Consider the following 20,567-nt stretch of genomic DNA (forward strand, 5'->3'; position numbering starts at 1 on the left):
AAATTAGGAACTAATTATTCTTCTCCTGACGCAAGGAGAAGTAGGAAAATACTGACCACGAAAATGCAAAAAAGACCCCAAACAAATCCAAACAAGACCCCCTTTTGTTGTTTGAATTACTTAGAATTGTATGATGTCTTGTAGGGCTGCCCTTAAGACCATTATTTCCACTTGAATGATTCCTGACTGTTAGTCAGAGTAAATCTGACCAGATCTAGTTTAAAATTTTAATTACAACAAACATATTTGCAGTGCATTTTCATAATATCTATTATGTGAAAGCAAGAAATGCTTCAAAAATGCAACACACTATTATTATTAATAAGAGCTTCAGTTTTCTTTAAATGTTAAACTACCATAGTAAGCTCATGCAAAGGAAACAAGTAAAAAATTTGTGCAAAAGTAAGCTTAAGAACTCTCATTGGGTTGAATTCCAGGTTGTTATTATAGAAATAAAAACTTATTTTCCTGTGACTGGAAAGAAGAAGGCCTTTGCAGTAAGACATCTAAAATTCCTTTGGTATAGCTATCTTTATGTCTGCTTGTTTATAATCTGAAGGGTTTCTCCCCTGAAAGAGAAAATTAAAGCCCACTGTATTTGAAAGAAAGGCAATTAAAGTTATGTTGTCACAACAAGATTCAGGTTGGATGGAATCTTGAGAGTCTCCAGTTCAAACTCCTTCTTAGAACAGGGTAAGCTCTGAGAGTGTCTGGGTATTTGTCCAGGTTAATCTTTTAAACTCCCAAGGATGAAGCCTACATCTGTGGGCAGCTGTAAGGTCTTACAGAGTACAGTTGTCCATCTCAAAACACTGCTAAAGCTAAAATAAGCCCCTGTGGGAGGATGGATTATAAGAGAATAGAGGTAGTGCTGAAGGCAATATCTCCCCTGAGGAGTTGCAGCTGTACTAATTACCAAAGAGTAGGAACAGCCCTGCCCTTAATAGGTCACAGATGTGTCCAGTAAGGATGGGTGTTATGAAAGATTAGCTGGTTGAGAGAGAGTCAGTTGGCTGTGCTGCTGTGAGGAGCAAGGGTTAGGTGGTTGTGTAAGGGTTAGTGTGTGCTATGAGGGGAAGGAGTCAGCTGGCCATGTGGAAGAAAGAGGAAAGGAGTCAGTGTTGTGAGGAGCTGCATGTGAGACCTCGCAGAGAGAAGGTATGAAAGTCTTACAGTAGGATGATAAACTGATGGTGATGGTCTCTTCCCATCCACTGTCAATTGGTGCCAAGCACCAATGCCAACAGATCACCACAGAGAGAAATCACCAAATCACCATTCCAGGAAAAATCAGGAAATTTCCAGGCCTTACTAGGCCTGGAAGGTCAGAGGTAAGATCTGTTTAGCACATCCAGGTTAATGCATCCAAAAAAAAATTCCTTTTTTGGCAAACTGTGGGAAATAAAGCAGCTGCTCATACACACATCACCTTAAGTTATTTGAATGGCATCTGTGCCCTGTGGATACCTGGAACATGGACTGTATAAAGGTGGTACCACCAGAAGAATGACCCAGGAATCATCACCCCTGAAAAGCCCAGGGCAAAGAAAGACTAATGGGATGCTGCTGGATCCATGGCTGGTGACTATCTTCTGCTTGATCTCACTGTCCCTCTCTCCCTCCTCCCTCTTTTGTCTATGTCTTTCTATCTCTCTGGCTTACCTTTACTATTAAATAAGATCCATGTTAATAACTTCAGCATATGATCTCATTTGCACCTTAATTCAGTCAGAGGCCTTTCCCACAAATTAGATTATATTAGCACCTTGATTGCCTTCATGACTCATTTTTCAGTCAGAACCTCTCCTCTTTCAACTTATGTCCTTGTCCTGCCATCAAGCATGCCCGTGAAGACCTTGGCTCCTTCCTCTCAGTGGCCTCCCTCTTAGCTTCTCAGTGGGGCACTACTTTTAAGCTGTATTCAGTCTCTGGGAAAACTTTTGTGTGATTTTCCTTGGTGTATTTCTGGATACATGCAGGATAAGACTTTAGGAATAGTCCAAAGGTAAATGGTAAACTAGACCTAGACAATCTGATTGTCTTGTGCAGTAAAATAACTGAGTCTGTGGAGAAGGGGAGAGCACAGGGTGAGAGTCACTCACTTTGATTTCAGCAGTTTCCCATTCCTGAAACCTAGCTGGTCTGTAACAGTGTGTGAGAGAGGACAAGCAGAGGGGTAAAACACAGCATGAATGAAGGTAGAGGTTACTGGGTTCAACTGTTTGTGAATGAGTTAATATTTGGAGGAGATATGTAATACATGAAAGAAATTAAAGAAAGTGCAGTAAATAGTTAAATACACTGTGGGCCTGCAGCAGCCCCACAGGGCAAGGCTTCCTTAGGGTCGGGGTGGTATTGGCCATCTAGGTCTGGCGGAGATGGTTAAAGCCAGCCAGAGATGGTTGGATTTTCCTTCTCCTCCTCTCATGTTGTTTCCCATTGGGAGCTGGCTTGGGGACTGCCTCTGACTGGCTGGGGCCAATGGCTTGACAGACATGGGGTGGAGAAATATCAACACTTTGTGTCACAGGGCAGGGGACACCAACACATCCCCACAGAGGTTCCAGATGAGCTGACAACAGGCCAGGGAAGAAGAAATGCCAACCCAAAGCCCTTGAGCAAAGCTGAGAGATGGATGATGGAGAGCAGTCAAAACCATGATTTCAGTGATTGCCTTCTACTTCACCTTAGATCTGTTGGCACAGTTTTTTGAAGACCATTCAAAGGAAAAGCACAATGTCAAGGGAAAAGAAAAAATTCTCACTCTTGGGTTTTGGATTTTTAATTTTTTAAAACTTAAGTTATTTAAAGTCTTTGTAGTGAAGATTCTCTGCAAATAGGTAAGCTGGCTAATAGATACAAATAACACATACAGGTATTTCAAGTGTTAAAGCATTTTTAACAATGAACTTTAGCTCCACTCATATACCCTATGTTCTCTTTTGCCCATGATGGAATTTAACAAAAAGATTTAAATTTTAATTTCTGGATATTTTTTGAGAGATCAGTGACATTTCCATTAGAGCTGTCAGCTACTATTTCCGCAGTCTTAATTTTTCCTACCTCACCATCATTCCCTTAAAAAAGCTATTATAAACTTGATGTTAACAACCTGCACTCCATTCCTAAATTGAAAAATCATAAAACCCCTGTCAGATTAAAAAACTGTGGTCTTGAAATCAAAAGAACAGAAGAGACTTCTCAGATAAATGGTCCCCAAAGTAAAACTTTTTTCAGCTTTTTCTTGAATTCTTTCATTGACTCATAATTTTCTTGAAACCACATTAGCTGTGAAACAGTGTAAGGAATACAGAACAGCATTATCAGGATCCTCAGGTGGCCTCAACTACCTCATCTAGTACTTAGACAACTTTTCTCAGCCATGGGAGGCACAGGTTCAATCAAATTTGGGTAAGAAAGTATTGAGATTTACCTTTTTTACTTCTTTTGCTGCTCTAACCATCAGACTTATACAATGTGAGGGTACTGAGAATAACTTTTGTTATGGCTTTACACTAAGGACAATTTATATTTTCTCAAATGGAGAGACTGATATATCAATCAATGCAAGAAATATAATTTCAGATGATGGAATGGAGCTCTGGGCCCAGGAGCGCCTCTTTTGTGAATTAGAGTATCAGTAAGATACTTAGATGTACTAGATGGCACAAAAATTATTTCTGGTTCAATTTTATTTTACCTCTTTTTCTCAGACTTTTCTCTAGCCAGGATTTTGAATTATTTTAAAGTGTTCAATTTTATTAAATCTGTTCTCTACGTAATGACTGCTAACAGGCAACTGGGGACAACTGCTAACATGATATGTGCCAAAATTATATAGAATGAGATAGAATAGATGCAATTCACTGTATTCCAGAGAATTTTCAAATTCAAGATATTTAATGGATAGCTCCCTTTATTATTCTTAAAATTAATTATAATGACATTCAAGGAATTTGAACCTCATATGATTTGAACAGCCACACTGAAAAACTATTCTTCTAAGGACAATCTTATGTGAAAAGCTCTTGCAGAAGCAGAATATAAGGAAAGATACACCTTTTATTAATCAACCTATCTTTATTGAGCAACACAGCTCTCCTTACATGGAAGATATCACTCAATTAAAAGAAAAACCAAACAACTAAGCATCCAAATATTTCTAGCGGGTAAATGTAGCTTAGAATTAATTTATGCAAGCAGAATTACTTATGCAAGCTCACTTTCTATCTGAACATACAAGCCATTGCCTTAAGGAGTTAGTCTGATATCATTAATTAGGCTAGTCTCATTCATTTCAAAAAATTAGGGGTTTTTCCCTTTGTAGGCTTCATATTTCTGATTTGTATTAGATTATTTTGCCATAATTCAAAGAAAAAGCTGAATTTATGGCATGTGCTAACATTATTTTCATGAATGTATAGTACCCATGGACATTTTCTTCATCTTCCATCTTCAGTGACCTCATTCCATTATGGAACTCAGTATAAGCTTGACCTGCTGTAAGCTGTCAGAGGAAGCATTTTTAGATACTTTATGATGTCATACTGAAGTAATTTTTAAAAACCAAATAATTCTAAAAATGCAAGGCTATTGGAAAATTTCCTAAAATATTTATTATGGAGGCAATAACAAATAGTGGCCACTGATATTATTTATTTGAAAAACATACAAGATTTCAAATTTATGAAGCAAAAATTGATACAATGTGAAAAAGAAAATACCTAAATATGTAAACAATATTAGCAAATCAGGATTTTAGGTAAGATAGGCCCTGAAACAAAGAGTTAGCTGTATAATATCTAGATCTGTCAAAGACCTCAGGTCTCAAGAAAAAAACCAAGTAGTGCTGCAATACATTGTTGCAGGGAATATGCCTCTTTCTGGAAGAGAAAGAGGCATATGCTGTGTTCCCGCTACCATTTCTCAGCATTCCTATCATAACAATATGGATATTTATAACCTTCTGATTGAAATAACAGTCTGATTGTTCTTAAATGCTTTCAAAAGTGAAAATATACTTTATTAAGTGCTTTCAAAAGAAAATACATAACATGACCATGCGATATGTTCCATTCTTTATTCATTTTTGATTACTTCACAAATGTACCTAAAAAAGCACATACCATTTTTCAACTTCTTTTGAATGAAAGAATATGGTTTTTTTTTTCAGTCTTCCAAACACATAAAAAGTTATATTTGCTAAAACTGATGAAAATCAGCACATCTGTCTCTAGAGAACTAAAACTACAAGAATAATTACTATTTAATTTCTATTTCTTTTTCCTCTTAGAATTTTACTATTGTGATTTAGTGTGTAAAACTGAAGTAGCTAGTTATGTCTTTTTTTATATGTAAAATATTGACTATACATTGCTACTATCAAACACCCTATTTAATATTTTTCCTTCAGATTATGAGTGAATTTTATTTACTGAAAGTTCATTGAGATGCTCCATATTTCTTCTTTTTTTCCCCTTTCTTTTATTTCCAATAAACATAACAGCAACATTTTGCTACAATAATTACAGAAGGCAGTAAAATATTTTGATCTGGATTTAGTCGACCTAATTTTAAGCTCACAAATGAAGTACTTTTACTGTAACTATATTTTATGCTGGGAAGTGGTGTGTTGTGGAGAATAGTCCAGATAAGTAAAAATTAATTCTTTCTATTTACCCAACAGTGAGATTATGACAACTACACTCTTATCTCAAATATTCCATTATAGTACTAAAAGTTAGATGAAACATATCCAAACCAGTTTAACAGACTGTGGAAGGGTTGAGGCCAATTGTGTTCCTTTGAGAGAAAGTTTCTATTTAGTAAGGATAAGGAGGCCAGATTAAGGATAATAAAGTATTTTACATTTAATTCAGAAAATGTAAATAAGTTTATTTACTATTCTTATTTTCTAAGAAAAAATATGTTCTCATCTTTTTGAGGGACTCCTAGATTAAATACTTGAGAAACTTTTAGTTATAAAAGCCCTTATTTTTTAAGGAGAAACAGAAACTCTAAGCCCTAAGTTGCTTTACTTAAAATATTGCAGTGCATTTCTCACACACAATATTGCACAGCAGTTTTGCACAATGTCTCTTACATCATTGAAATAACCCTGTACATAATATTGCTTTCACCTTCATAGACGATAAGGAAAACCTGCTTTAAAACTAGAAGACAGGACAAAAAAAAAAGTTGCATCCATTTTTTTTTCATGTTTGGTTATATCAGATGAACAAAAATTTATTTGCAGAATGATGTATTTTGTCAAGGTTACATTCTAGAAATTGAGATCCCCATTAGTCAGCAACTGAATTAGAAAAGTTATATCATTTTAATAGAAAACAACAGCCAGTAGAAAACAAATTCTGGGTGACCTACCATTTATTGAAGTGAACTCTGAGCTGACTAACAGCCGTTTTCATTAGTTGTTCGGTGCTACACGGCCTGATGGAATAAAGGCATATTCTCAGGGCTAGAGGTTATTTTCTTATTGTTGTTTATATCCATGTTTTAGTAGTATGTTTAACAGTTTGATGTTAATTTCAAAAGTTGAAACTTACTGGGTTTTTTGTGCTTTTCTTAATGGCTGGCTCTTTCATTTCATATATAAACACATGTACAATACATAAACAATGACTTGGTGTTAATTCCACTCTAGTGTCTCATCTGTCAAAATTGTGGCCATCTAGTAGAACTGCATATTAGTCCATGAAGCAGGCGTTGGTTGTCAACCTGTTAGTTCAAGAGGTTGGTTGGTGATTTAGTGTTGTGACAGGACTCTCATTGAAAACTTCACAGAAGGACAAGTGAAAAGATCCTTAAGTATTCTCTTGCTTTTAGGTCCTGATCCAGAAAGCTTTAAACACATGAAACCCCCATTTAGTGAGACATTTCACTTTAAAATGCTGTGAACATTTTTCCAAACTTAGATCTTGGAAAACTTATGTGGCATAGGTATCTCAGGTGGAGGGAAGGATAGAGCTTAAGACAGAGCATAACTTATTTGGTCTTATTTTATTATTCTTATTTGGAGAATGCCAGACATGAGTATACACTAGCAGAACTCCTTGTGAGCAGCAGAGACTTGGGGATTCTTGGAGGTTCTTCTGTTGAGCCAAGTGTGCACACATAGCCCAGAAGGCCAATCACATCCTTGACGGCATCAAAAGCAGAGTGTCTAGAAGGTTGAGGGATGTGATTCTCCTTCTCTACCCTCATGAGATGCCACTTGGAGTGCTGCACCTCCACCTCTGAAGTATTCAGCCCAGGAAAAGCATGGACCTGTTAGAGTGAGTCCAGAGAATGGCCATGAAAAGGATCAGAGGTCTGGAGCATCTCTCCTGTGAAGATGGGCTGAGAGACATGGGTCTGTCCAGCATGGAGAAGACTCTTGGAAGGATTCATTGCATCTTTCCAGTCCTTAAAGGAGGTATATTAAAAGTACAAACAAAAAGGGAAAAAAAAAAAAATGAAGGGTTATAAAAAGGAGACAAGCAAAAGAGCGTAATTGGCTTGTAAGATTTTCTTTCCAATGTAATTATGACATAAATATATAAAAGCACACAAAGATAAATTTATATTGTGCTTTGCAATATAACATATTGACTTTCTTACTCTTTCTTTCCCTTCTTTTCTTGGTTTAGCACTCTTTATTTTTTCCCTGAAAAATTGCATATTTAAGTCGTTTTCTGGTTGTATTTTATGTTCATATTACCATATTTGCAAGCCAGTTCTAGATAAGACAGACTACAAAATGTCACTGGTGTTTCTTTTATTGAATAGCTTTGTACTCTGCAAACTTTAATAAAGATGTTTACCTTTAACAAATGTTATTTTGACATATTTTCAATTCTCTTTTCTGAGTCAACAAGATTTATATTTTCTTATAAATCCTTTCATCATTACTTGCGATTGTTAGTTCTTTTGTTTTAGACTTTTAATGGTTTTTACCACTATGACATCTAAACACTTGACAAATACACATGGATTTAATCCCAGATCAAGAATCCCATTCTCCAGATGAAAGCTGGGACTTTGTTCCAGACCTCTCCAAAAGAGCTCACTGTTCAGTTTCCATCAGAACCAATGCTTTTAGAGACTCAAGAACTACATAGTCAATTTAATCACTTTTCAAAAACCATTTACACACAGTAGGAAATATATTAAAAGACTTTCATGTGAATTTAGTTTGAAGATTCTGGAATTGCAACATGCAGAACAATACTGCAGGAAAAACAAACGGTTCTTTCAGAATCAGAATATGTACATTGCTAAAAACTGGCAGGAGTCCATATGCCATTAGATGTGTTTATACTGAGAAATGGAAAAATAAAGACAAAAACAAAAACAGAATGTGGCTTGAAAAACCACCTCTCTCTGCAGAAAAAACATTGTCCACAAATCAGAGCTGATTAACAAGGTCAGGAATCTTTTCATTGCCTTCCTTGCAAGCCATTGAATAACAGCTGAGCTATTTTACAGACTAAAATCTCTGGCAGCTCTAGCAGTTCAACTAGTAATCCTCAAAAACAAAAATGGCTATTTGATATTCATGGCACATCCATGGCCATTCTTTGTTTTTCTTGTTTCTATGACATGTCTAAAAATTTGTGGCTGTCATGAAGACATGATACATATTCCACAAGCTGTATGTGTATTATTTTTATCTTTTTGGTTTTTAAAGTTTGTGGTCACATATTAGGATAATAAGAATTCAAAGTATTTCCTTCATAAATATTTAGAGGGTGCATTTTTGATATCTTTTCTATAAGCACTGAAATTCATAGACTATCTGAAGTCAGAAAGGAACTACCAAATCAGGTCAGCAGATGAGTAAAACTGTCCTGTGATTTGGAATCATCTGTCTCTCCTTCTTAGTGTGCTGTATTTAATTGAGGCTCAGATGGGTCTGATGATGGCTTTGACTAATCTTTGCCACAACACTGTCTCCTTTCCAACTGCAGTTCTGGAGACAAAAAAGGAATCTTTCCCCTTTCTCCAGAAGATTGGTGGTCTCCACTTTCTTTCTTACAGTCTCCCTCTATTTTTTTTCCATGTACTTTATGGTCCAGGCTCTTGCCTCTGCAGCATCTCTGGATAGCCCAGATCAGGCAACTGTTCTTATCCCTGAGGCTATGCTACTTATCCACATACACCCACTGTTCCTACTGCTTGTGACTGTGGATGCAGTTAGACCACAGTTGAGAGGTCAGAGGCCACTCTTGCTGCAGCACTTGCCCTTCCTCTAGTCCAAGGCCTGGACAATGTCATTATCTCTGATGACAGCTCTGACAGGTCCTTGGCCTTGAATACCAAGGACATAACCAGCCACTAATGGGGTATAAGGTCTGTTATTCAAAATCATATTATGGGCAAAAAGAAATGCATGACTTTTATGGAACCAGGATTTACTGTTAATATAATTAATGTTTTCACAGTCCTGTCAAAACCACAATCAACTGCTATTACTAGTCCAGTTACGATGCCAGTTGCCCATATAAAAATCAATAGAGAAAAGTCTAATTCATAATACTTTTAAAATAGCTCTAGCACAACAACTTCCTACCATCTTTCTCTTTTATTCTGGTATTGTGCTTGCCCTTCCAATGTTCTTCACGAGCACAGCTTGAAAATTTTAGATTTCCCAAAGGGATTTAGCTATTAGAAGGGAAGGATACAGGAACTTGATGCTTTGCAGCTCTCAGAAGCATGGCGCCGATAGCAAATGTGGCTCCCTCTTCCTGAGGCTCTGGAGTTAATCTTCTCCCTTTCCCCTGACATAAAGGACTTTCCTCCTTCCTCTGGGATCTTTCAGGCCATCATCCATGGCCAGCTGATTGCAATCTGTGAGCTAATGGCAGTCATGTGATCATGGTAATTCCAACCAGCTGCTTCCAACCGGCTCAAGCCATCCAATTCTGGCCTATCCCTCTGAGAGATACCTGCCCTGCCACGGTGCTGTTGAATGTGTAAGGAGGATAGCAAAAGTGTACTTGCACTACTTGCAAGTAAAAGACAAAAAGTAGCAAACCCCATTTGAATGAAACCATGCTTATTTTCTTTTTCTGAAAAATATATAAATGCATGTTATGAAATTGTAGATGTCTTTATTTTATTTGAAGCTCAAGTTGGTTAGGAAGTCAAAACTTTCTGAGAATTGACAAAAAATACTCTACTCTTTGTTTTTCTTTAAATGGAGTAACATACATTATTTTGTCATGACCAATATGTTTTCCCTTATCTCAAAACAGTCCTGTCCTTTAGAAAAGAATTAACTATTGAGGTGTAGTTGAACCTGTAGAGTCCTAAGATGATTGACTTAATTTTGTGACTCAGGCATAATTACACTTTTCCATATACAGCCCTTTCCTGAAGAAGGTCAGCCTCTTTTCAATTGCCAACAGACTAGAAGGTCATAGAAAAAGTTACGGTAAAATATACATATCATCACATTCAGCAAAATGTATCTAAAGGATTTTGTGATTCACTCAGTGATACAATTTTTCTTGTTGACTCTTAATGTCCCTTCCATAATGCTCTTCTTTTTAAATATCACAGAATCATGGAATCAAAAAATATGCTGAATTGGAAGGGACCTCCAGGAATCATCGAGTCCAACTCCTGGCCCTACATAGCACTATCCCCAAGAGTCACACCATGTGCCTGAGAGCATTTTCCAAATGCTTCTTGAACTGCATCAGGCTGGTGCTGTGACCACTACCCTGGGGTGGCTGTTCTCCAACCACTCTCTGAGTGAAGAATCTTTTTCGAATATCCAACCTAAACATCTGACACAGGGCCATTCCTTTGGATCCTGTTACTGGTCAGGACAGGGAAGAGATCAGTGTCTGCCCCTCCTCTTCCCCTCAGGAAAATTGGAGACTGCAATGAGGTCTCCATGCAGTGTTCTCCAAGCTGAACAGATGTAGTGACCTCAGCCACTCCTCATACAGCTTCCTTTCAAGGCCCTTCACCATCTTTGTTACCCTTCTTTGGACACTGTAATAGTTTAATAACTTCTATTGTGGTGCCCAAAACTGCCCCCAGTGCTCCATTGATGTGAGACTGCTGCAGAGCAGAGCAGGACAATCCCCTCCCTTGTTTGACTGGCCATGCTGTGCCTGATGCACCCAGGATGCAGTTGGCCTTCCTGGATGCCAGGGTACTGCTGGCTTAGATATGTCTCTGTCTTTACTGTAGGTGAATAAATAAAAAAAAAAAAAATCTGCAAGTCCTAGAATATTTTAGGAGTCAGGCTTATGTAAAAAGAGGGGTCTATTTTACTAGGATATTTCTCTACAGAAATAGGTTTCATACAAATAATTTATTTTACAGTTTGTTTTCCCTGCTTCCTGGTCACTTATACCAGAACTAAGGAGAAGAGCTGTGTGAAACATTGATTTTACACATAGAATTTGTTGAAATGCAGCCTGATTTTTGAATTAAAATATGTTGTGCAAATTCCTACAATAAAAATAAAAAATCATGTAGGCAGATGATGCTATCAAGGCGCATGTTTTACCACCAAATTCTTTAGAATGTAGTGGATTTGGGAACACACAGCAACTGACTCCTGATTTCAGACTGGTCAACACTGGTGGTGTTGTCTCAGTCATGCATTTGATATTCATCAAATCTGAAATATAATTTGACACATGTATTAACTTATACTCAATATGTAGAATAAGTATACATTTTTGAATACTTCCTAGAATATGTCTTGTTAGAGATCCAGAGGAGGACCATGAAAAAGATCAGAGCATTGGAAGTTGGAACATCTCTCCGATGGATGGAGGCTGAGTGAATTGGGATTGTTCATCCTGGAGAAGACAGGGTTCCTGAGACACTTTATTAAGTCTTTTCAATACTTAAAGGGGACTTTTAAGAAGGACAGAGAGAAACTTTATCGTGGTCTGAAGTGACAAGAAAAGAGGCAATTCTTTTAAGCTGAGAGAAGGTACATTTAGGTTGGAAATGGGGAAGAAATTTTACTATAGTGGGGAGTGAGACATTGGAACAGGTTGCTGAGAGAATCTGTGGATTCCCCATCATTGGAAATGTTCAGTGAGGTTGAAAGGACTTTGAACAGGGAAAAGTACCCTGGCCCATGGCAGGTGGGGTTAAACTAGACTATCTTTCAAAATTCCTTCCAACCCAAACCCCTCTGTGATTCTATGAACTTTAACCCACTTAAAGCAGAGTTATTTGAAATTTCCTATAGTGAAGCTATTTAATCTGAATCCTCCCTTTTTATGGATTTATGTCTCCCTGGAGATTCTGCTACAGTAAAGAAACAAACTTGCATTGCATACAAGTAAACCCTCAACTGAGTATATATAATGCATAATTTACACAGTAAATACAGATATATAGGAAGAGTGACAGCATAAATATATGAACAAATGAAGATAAGAGTTAATGTGTAAAAGTATACCCACTAATGTATCTGGAATCTAGACAAATAAACAAATTTTTAAAAGTTAGTCTCTATGTCTGTTCCTCCAGATCAGAGTTCCTTTCAGAGAACTAAATCTTCTTGCTTGTTCATCCTTATTGACCTGAAGATTCAGACTGAAAACCAAATTGCTTCCTGTCATTTAGGCTTTGATAACTGTTGCGTCTTTTCCTAAGAAATGCAAAGTGATACAGTATTGCTTAACTCATTCATTGTACGTCACTGATCATTATAAAGTATCTAAAAGTAAATAAAAAGTAACAAAATTAGAGTATGCACATAGGCATATGCCCTTTAAAAAGATACTTTTAATTTGCTATATCACACTGAAGTTCCCTAAATGAGATGGTCTGAAAAACGGGAAGGATCACTGTCTCAAAACCTTTTGGGTGTGAGTATGGGGGAAGGGACAGGTCAGGCCTTGCTCTGGTGAGGTGATGTCCTGCTCTGCACTAGGCAGAGCACCTAGCTACCCAGGCTCATATCCCTGGAAACCCTGCAGTGGCCACCAATCCCTGGCGTACCAGAGCAAATGCTCCTGCCTCTGGAGCCCAAATCTGTTACCAGTGACCAAATAAGTAGAAGTCCCACCTGAGGAAAGGGCTCAGGTAATCCTTAAAGCAGGACATGGAGCAAACCTGTGTCTTTACCTCCTCTTTGGATTTCTACCAGCTGAACACTGCTGGAACCAGAAGCTGTAGCTATATTTGTTCTTTCCTGTACTTTTTCTATTTTTCTCTCTTTCTAATTCTGTCTCCTTGGAGTTTTGATTAACTTAAAATTGGATGAGTTTGGAGTTTTCTAAGTTGAATGGGCTAAGTTAATGCTTTGTGAAGTGTTTTATGTTGACTAATGCTGCTCTAAACTTGGGCCAAAGTTCTCTGATATTCCAAAGTTGCCAGTAAAGCTTTTTGTTGTTTTGACTTAAAAATATCTTGTTTTTTTCCCCCATACATCTAAATCAGAGTACATGAAGAACTGTAAGCCCTTTTGTAAGTCTTATCAACAGAGTTTTCTGGGGCCTTACATAAGGATATTGTGCTGTGTTTGCATGGCCAGGTTTTGATGGTGGTGGGGTGGTACAGGAGTGGCTTCTGTGAGAAGTTGCCAGAATCTTCCTTCCTGCCAGAGCCAGTGAGCTGAGATGGGCCACTGGCCAAGGCTGGCTCAATCACAATTGGTGGCAATACCTCTGTGATAACATATTTTCTATTAATCAAACTGATTCAATATTTAATCATAAACCTATGCTAGTATTTTTTAGTAAATAATGTTTTTTAGTAAATGATGTTTTAAAATAATTCATGTACAATACATTTATCAAGTGGTTTACTAAAGAGATTCAGAAACAAGATAAAACATTTCAGTAATACTATTTTTTTCCATAAAGTATTTTCATTGCTTCTCACCTGAAGCCTTTCTTTTCACATTTTGTCTTTCATTGAATAAGAATCTTATTTTACAAAAACCCAAACTAATGTAATCTATATTTAGGTTAGCATGTTCTTCCAGCTTTGGTTGGATTGAGCTTTAGCATCTGTAATCCTGACTGTACTGGGCAAATGGTAATGCAACAGGAAGGGTAGGATGTCAGGTTTTGGTAGCAGTGGGGTGGTACAGGAGTTGGATGTGTTGAATGTCAAGTCTATAGTGAAGTGACAAAAACATTTTCTTCGTGTTAAGCGAACACCTTATCCTGAGACACTGTGGAGATTCCTCCATCTCAAATGGTCTCTGCACTTGTGGTACCTTGAATCACAAGCTAGAATTCACAGCAGACAAGAAACAAGCTTTATTATGAATAGTTGAATTTGGAAGACTTTGGGATACAAGGGATTTTTCTTTCCTAGTTCACTGCAGTAAAAGATAAAGTAAAATTGTGTGTACTTTTAGGCACAAAGGCTACTCTACCATAGCACAATGGATGCATATGTTTCTGTACTACTCTGATGCAGCTGCTGGTGAAGCTGAGGATACATTTCTGATAAAAAACATGTATAACAAGCATATATTGGGGTAGGCAATGTTTGGCTTATTTTTAGGCTGATCAGGATCAATCAGCCTCATTTTCATGATTCACAAGCATACCTGCACTTATATAATCTCAAATACTAGAACAAATTTCAAGTCTGACAAAAACCATGGACCTCTTACACAATTATTATCTCCCACCACGTTAACTGGTGGTGACACGTTTGTGTCTACCCTGTAGTAGATCTCCACACTGTGGTCTTCTCCATTTTCCCCTGTCCTCAGTTTCTGCCAAGGCATTTGGACTCTTTGTTGGGGAAGGAGGGGTTTCTCTCTCCAGATGTTGGTAACTGTGATTCATTTACTGCTTCCTGAATGGTCCAACTTGAAGTTTACTAGCTGTTCTATACATACACTCAGATCAAGTTGCTCAGACATACAGAAAATTAAGTCTGAAATATGACTAAGAAAGACAGAATGTGTCAATCAAACACAGGAGTCTGCCAAACATGTTTAGACCTATTTGATCAGACTATTTACAGTCAACCCATTCCTTTTAACAGTTTTCCTTATGTTTTCCCATGGCTGTTCTTGCCTATTCCACCTTACTATATACTTTTCCCTGCCTTTTGCCCTTATCTGAGACACTCCATTTTAAGGTTTGTATTGTACCAAAATTCATTTCCTCACTGAATTTCATAATAAATCCTAGAGGCCTTTAGGCAGTAGTCCCATTCAATTTTCATGGTGTTTCAAAGAGATGCTTTCTTTCCTTGATCTTTTGGAGAGGTTCACACCAGGGATAATGGTCTAATCATTGTCTTTTGATGGTTTTAGGGGCATCAGATCCAGTTCCTAGGATTCATGGTCTATCATTGTTCATCTGGCCCTAGACAGGCCTCTGTGTTTGACTGGATTAGCTTTTAATCACAAAACCTAACATTCCATATAGTGAACCAATTTACAGTGAAGTGAAATAAGCATTTACTTCATGTTAGAGCAATAACTCATCTCCAGACATTGTGTAGATGTGCCTCTGTAAAATTATTTGTGGTTGTCATGCCTTCCATCACTAATTGAAATTTACAGCAGACAAGAAACTGTTGCTCCTCATGAAATGCATTTCATTGTGGAAGACAGCACAGCGATCCAAGATTAGCACATTTTGTGATAATCAGTCATATCGAGAAAGGCTTCTAACAGAAATCATCCTCAATTAATCCAAACAGATCACAGGAAAGAGTCTGTGTGATTCTGTAAAAGAAAAGGTGTTAGAAATTACTGTACCTCAATACAGGGAAATTCCTTTAGAGTGTGTAGGACTCTCCATGAGATGTCAATGTGCTGTGTGCAGTTCTGGGCACCACAATGCAGAAAAGACATTAAGCTATCAGAGAGAGTGTCCATAGAAGGGCCAAGAGCATGGTGAGGGGTCTGGAGGGAAGCTCTATGAGGAGTGGCTGAAGTCAGTTGGATTGTTCAGTCTAGAGAAGCCACTGAGAAGAGACCTCATTGGGGTCAACATCTTCATGAGGAGAAGCAGACAGGCAGGTACAGATTTCTTTGCTCTCATGACTAGTGGTGGGACTCAAAGAAAAAACATGAGACTGACTCAGGAAAGGGTTAGGTTGGATACCAGGAAAAGGTTTTTCACCCAGAGAGTGGTTAAGCACTGGAACAGGCTCCTCAGGAAAGTGGTCACATCACCAGCCTGTCTGGGCTCAGGATACATTTGGACAATGCTCTCAGGCTATGGTGTGACTCTTGGGCTGTCCTGTGCAGAGCAAGGAGTTGAATTTCATATGAAAATATTAACATTAAAAAGGATTAAGTACAGCTTTAAGCTTTGTGAAGCATCAGAGTGATACTCAAGCAAAATGAAGTTTCTTAGTGATCCTTGTCTGCTTTTGTGAATTATTCCTTCTAAAGGTAAAACTTAGATTGCTGCATGTGCAGAGAAATATATATATATACATATATATATATATATATGCATATATTTATACATATATAAAGAAGCCTCCTGGCTCCCACAAGCAAGAGGAATTGTTTCTATTCCATCAACAATATAAAGCAGTTAATTTAGGAGGAAAGCTTTTAATAGTTATCTGTGGTAGGGGACTTGGGAAAAGCCCCCCCGAATATTCCTTGGGAGGAGGCTGTTGTATAAATTCCCGCCTCCAAGCTGCCCATCGAATCTACCACTCCCCTTATGTTATGTAACTGTCAGTTATGTCCATCTTTATGTCAATCATTTTTGTACTTGCCTTTAGTTCCAGAATGTTCCTAAGTTCTCTGTCTGTAATTGGCTCTTTCCCGGTTATCGCCCCCTTCCCTCATCCCCATTTGCTGTACCCCAATTATTCCATCCCAACTCCTCCTCTGAACCCCATTCCTACTGGACCCTTTGTACCCTGTCCCTCCTATTTGCCACCTGTTATAAGCCCTACCCCGCCCCTTATTCGGGGCTCTCGGAGCCTGCTCCCTTGCCGAGCGGACGGGTCGCGGATCCTCCCTGACACCCAGCCCTCAGCGAATAAAGCAGCGTCTGAGAGACAACCTGCCGTGGTGTACGCATTCTTATTACCACCGTATCGGCGGAGCCTCCGTACCGGAGAGCCGCGCCCCGATACAACTGGCGCCCGAACACGTTGACACCACCCGGGTGTCACACGGGAGCGTCTCCGCAAAGAGACAGGATCCGTGACCCGCTCTTCGCCGGATTTCAAGCGCCGTTCGGGAGCTGGTCCACCAGCGTGCGAGCTTTGTTTTAGGAGACCGCTCGCTCCGTGGGCTGCGGACACCTCCTCTGCTTGGAAACCGCCGCTCCAGTGGAGCGCCCAAGCCGCGGAGACTCGCAGCGCCTGCACCACCCCAGCGAGGCACCTTTTCTTTTGGCTGCGGTCCATCTGGATTTGTGAGTATTTTGCCCCCTTCTGCGGGCACCGACCCAGCCTCTTTTCTTTTCTTTTCTCCTTTGCTTCCTGGGGCTTTTGTTAGTCGGGGAAATGGGAAACCGCCTCTCCCCGATCCGGCAGGACTTTTACTCCCAAGTTAAAACGTCCCTTGTCTTGGGGAATGTTTCTTTTAAAAAAGGGCAGTTGAAATCCTTTGTTAATTTTATTTTCGATCACCTCCCTGATACACACAGGGAGGATTTTAATTCTGTTCCGTTTTGGGGTAAAGTCGGGAGACTGTTATACGATTTACAAGTTAAGGGGAATTTTAGGGTGGGACATTTCTTTCCTCTCTTTCATTCTATTTTTACATTATTTAATAAAAAGCGGGAATGCTTGGGACCCAGTTCTCCTACCCCTCATGCCGATTCCCCCGTTCCTACCCCCGCTTCCCCTAAGGGTGGATCGGGCGACAGACCCTGCCGCACTGAGGCACAGGGCTGCTGCCGACTCCCTGCTGTTCCCCAATCCACCCTGTCCCTCTCTCATGCTGGGACTGGCCATCCCAGTATGGGCCATTCCGAGTCCCGTGTCCCGCTCCCCAATTCTCCCTGTTCAAACCCCTTTTGTTCTATAGACAAACCTTGTCCCCATAAGGGACAAGAGGGACAAAATGGCACCGGCCACATGGCCGAGTCGCCTTCAGACAAGACAGAAAATGGCCTCCCAAGACACCTTGTTCCCGCCATCACTCAGCCACTCCCACCTCCACCACCTCGTTCGTCGGGTGCCGCCCCTGCGTCGAGCCCTCCCCCTCCTCCTCCAGCGTCGATCGCCCCGGCGTCGGGATCCACCCCTCTGGCCCCTGAGACCACACCCCCGGTGGGAGGGACCTGCCCACCCAAGGACCCCGCCCCAGTGGGTGGGACCCCCGGGGGGGAGGGCCACGCCTCGGTGGGTGGGCCCGGACGCCCCTCCCCCTCTCCAGACACTCCCGGTTCCCACGCCACCGGGACCGGAAGTCGGCCTGACCGGAAGCAGGCCATCTTGGCCTGCCGGGCCTCTCGTCACCGGGGCCCCTCGGTCAGGGAGAGGCTCAGGGCCCTAGCCCGTCCTGCCTCATCCTCCTCGGAGGATGAGGACAGCGACAGCCCCCGGCCCGCACATCGGCCGGGGAAAGGGTGGGCCCGGATAAGGGAGAAGGCGATGGAAGAGGGGGATGTGGAGTTCGCCAAAGACCTGGAACTCTTTGCGGCACCCGTGACTCGGGGTAGAGGGGGAAGGCCACAGTGGGACCAGCTGCCTTATGTTGAGATTAAAGAGCTCCGTAAAGCAGCAAAAGATTACGGGAGAGACTCGCCATTTTTTAAGAATGTTTTGGACCTTACCTTTTCTGGACATACACTTGTTCCCCACGACCTCCGGTACATTGCAAAATCGCTGTTTACACCAACTGAACTGTTACTGTGGGAGGTCCAGTGGAAAAAGTTACTAAAACCTCTCCTCAAAAAGTACAGCCTGGCAGCCACACTAGGAGAGGGAGAGGAAGGACTTGAAGCTTTGGCGGGGGAGGGCGATCTGAGCAGGCCAGAGGACCAGATTTTGCTGCCACTGGACCTTCTCAATGACATCAGAGAGGCTGCTCGGATTGCTCTCCTAAAAATACCAGATGGGGGGAAACCCCTCCAAAGCTTTTCTAACATAATACAAGCACCTAACGAGTCTTTTATCAAGTTCGTTGACCGCCTGCGGGAGGCGATCGACAGACAGATCGACAATCCGGCTGCAAGAGAGGAGCTCCTGCGTAAGATGGCCTTTACCAACGTGGCCGAGGAGACAAAGAAAATCTTACGCACGTTGCCTCAGGACCCCGAGCCGACCATCGCTAAAATGGTGGAAGCCTGCGCCAAAGCGACGTCGACTGAAACCACCGTCGCCTTGGCCGTGAGTAAGGGAATGGGGGAGGCGATGCTCAATATGAACACTATACGGTGTTTTGGGTGCGGTCAGATGGGGCACATTCAAGCCAATTGTCCCCACTGGCCCCCCGACCGTTTTTACCATCAATATGCTCCCTCCCCAAGACCAGCTCCCAGGAACCCCCCGCCACAGCCCTATCCACCAGCGGGAAACGGGCCGCGGAGCGCGAGGAGGGGCCGCGCGAGGACACCAAGTGGCCCCTCACGGCGACCTGGCCTCCCTACCATCCGGGAGAACCAGTGGCCCAGCGGCCAGTTTCAGCGGATTGGCGGAGCCCAGAGGATGGACTCCGCCTCTTCCGAAGGACAGACAATCTAGATGCTGGCCGCCGCCGGGTCCTCTCCAGCTCAGTCAATGTCACCTTTAGGGACGAGGACCTAGTACGCGTCTCTGCAGGGTTCCTGGAGCCCCCTTACTCCAGCCATAATACCACCGTCCTTATACTTGGCGATAGCAGGCACACACCCCTGGAACTTGACATCTTTCCAGAAGTGGTGTGCTTTCCACCGGGGTTCGAGGTAACGGTCTCCGTTACGTGTCACAGCCCGCCATTCACGCTGGAGAAGGGAGTTCCTCTCGCCCTAATGTATATTTTGGACAGCACAGCCGACGAACTCGATCAGGACCAGGGTGGGGGGGACAAATATGTCTTCCTCACCCAAAATGTATGCCGAGAAAGACCATTAATCGATACCATCATCTCTCAGCAGGGGAAGTCCATCTCACTCAAACTGATAGCAGACACCGGAGCAGATGTCACCATCATTCCCAGGGCAAAGTGGCCTCGCGACTGGGAGTTGGTGTCCCCTTGTGGCACTATCTCTGGAGTGGGTGGAGCAGTCAATTCCCTTCGTAGCCGACATCTGGTAAGCGTGGAGGGCCCGGAGGGACAAATAGCCACGGTGAGACCCTTTGTCGTCTCATCGAATATTATGCTGTTGGGAAGGGATGCTTTGTCCCAGTGGGGTGCCCGTCTGGACATACCTTGCCCTGCGTGGGATTTTTAGTATGGGCCACTGCGGAGCGCACCTCCCCACCGCTGAATTGGAAAACTGATGATCCGGTGTGGGTGGACCAGTGGCCCCTTCCAGAAGAAAAATTAATAGCGCTCAACAACTTGGTAGAGGAGCAGGTACGCCAGGGGCATTTAATACCTTCCACCAGTCCCTGGAACACACCTGTCTTTGTAATAAAGAAACCTGGCAAAGACAGGTGGCGCCTGCTCCAAGACCTGCGCAGGGTCAACGAAGTCATCGAGG

The sequence above is a fragment of the Lonchura striata genome, chromosome 1, assembly GCF_050655825.1.
Source record: "Lonchura striata isolate lonStrDom1 chromosome 1, ASM5065582v1, whole genome shotgun sequence".
Classification (NCBI taxonomy): Eukaryota; Metazoa; Chordata; class Aves; order Passeriformes; family Estrildidae; genus Lonchura; species Lonchura striata.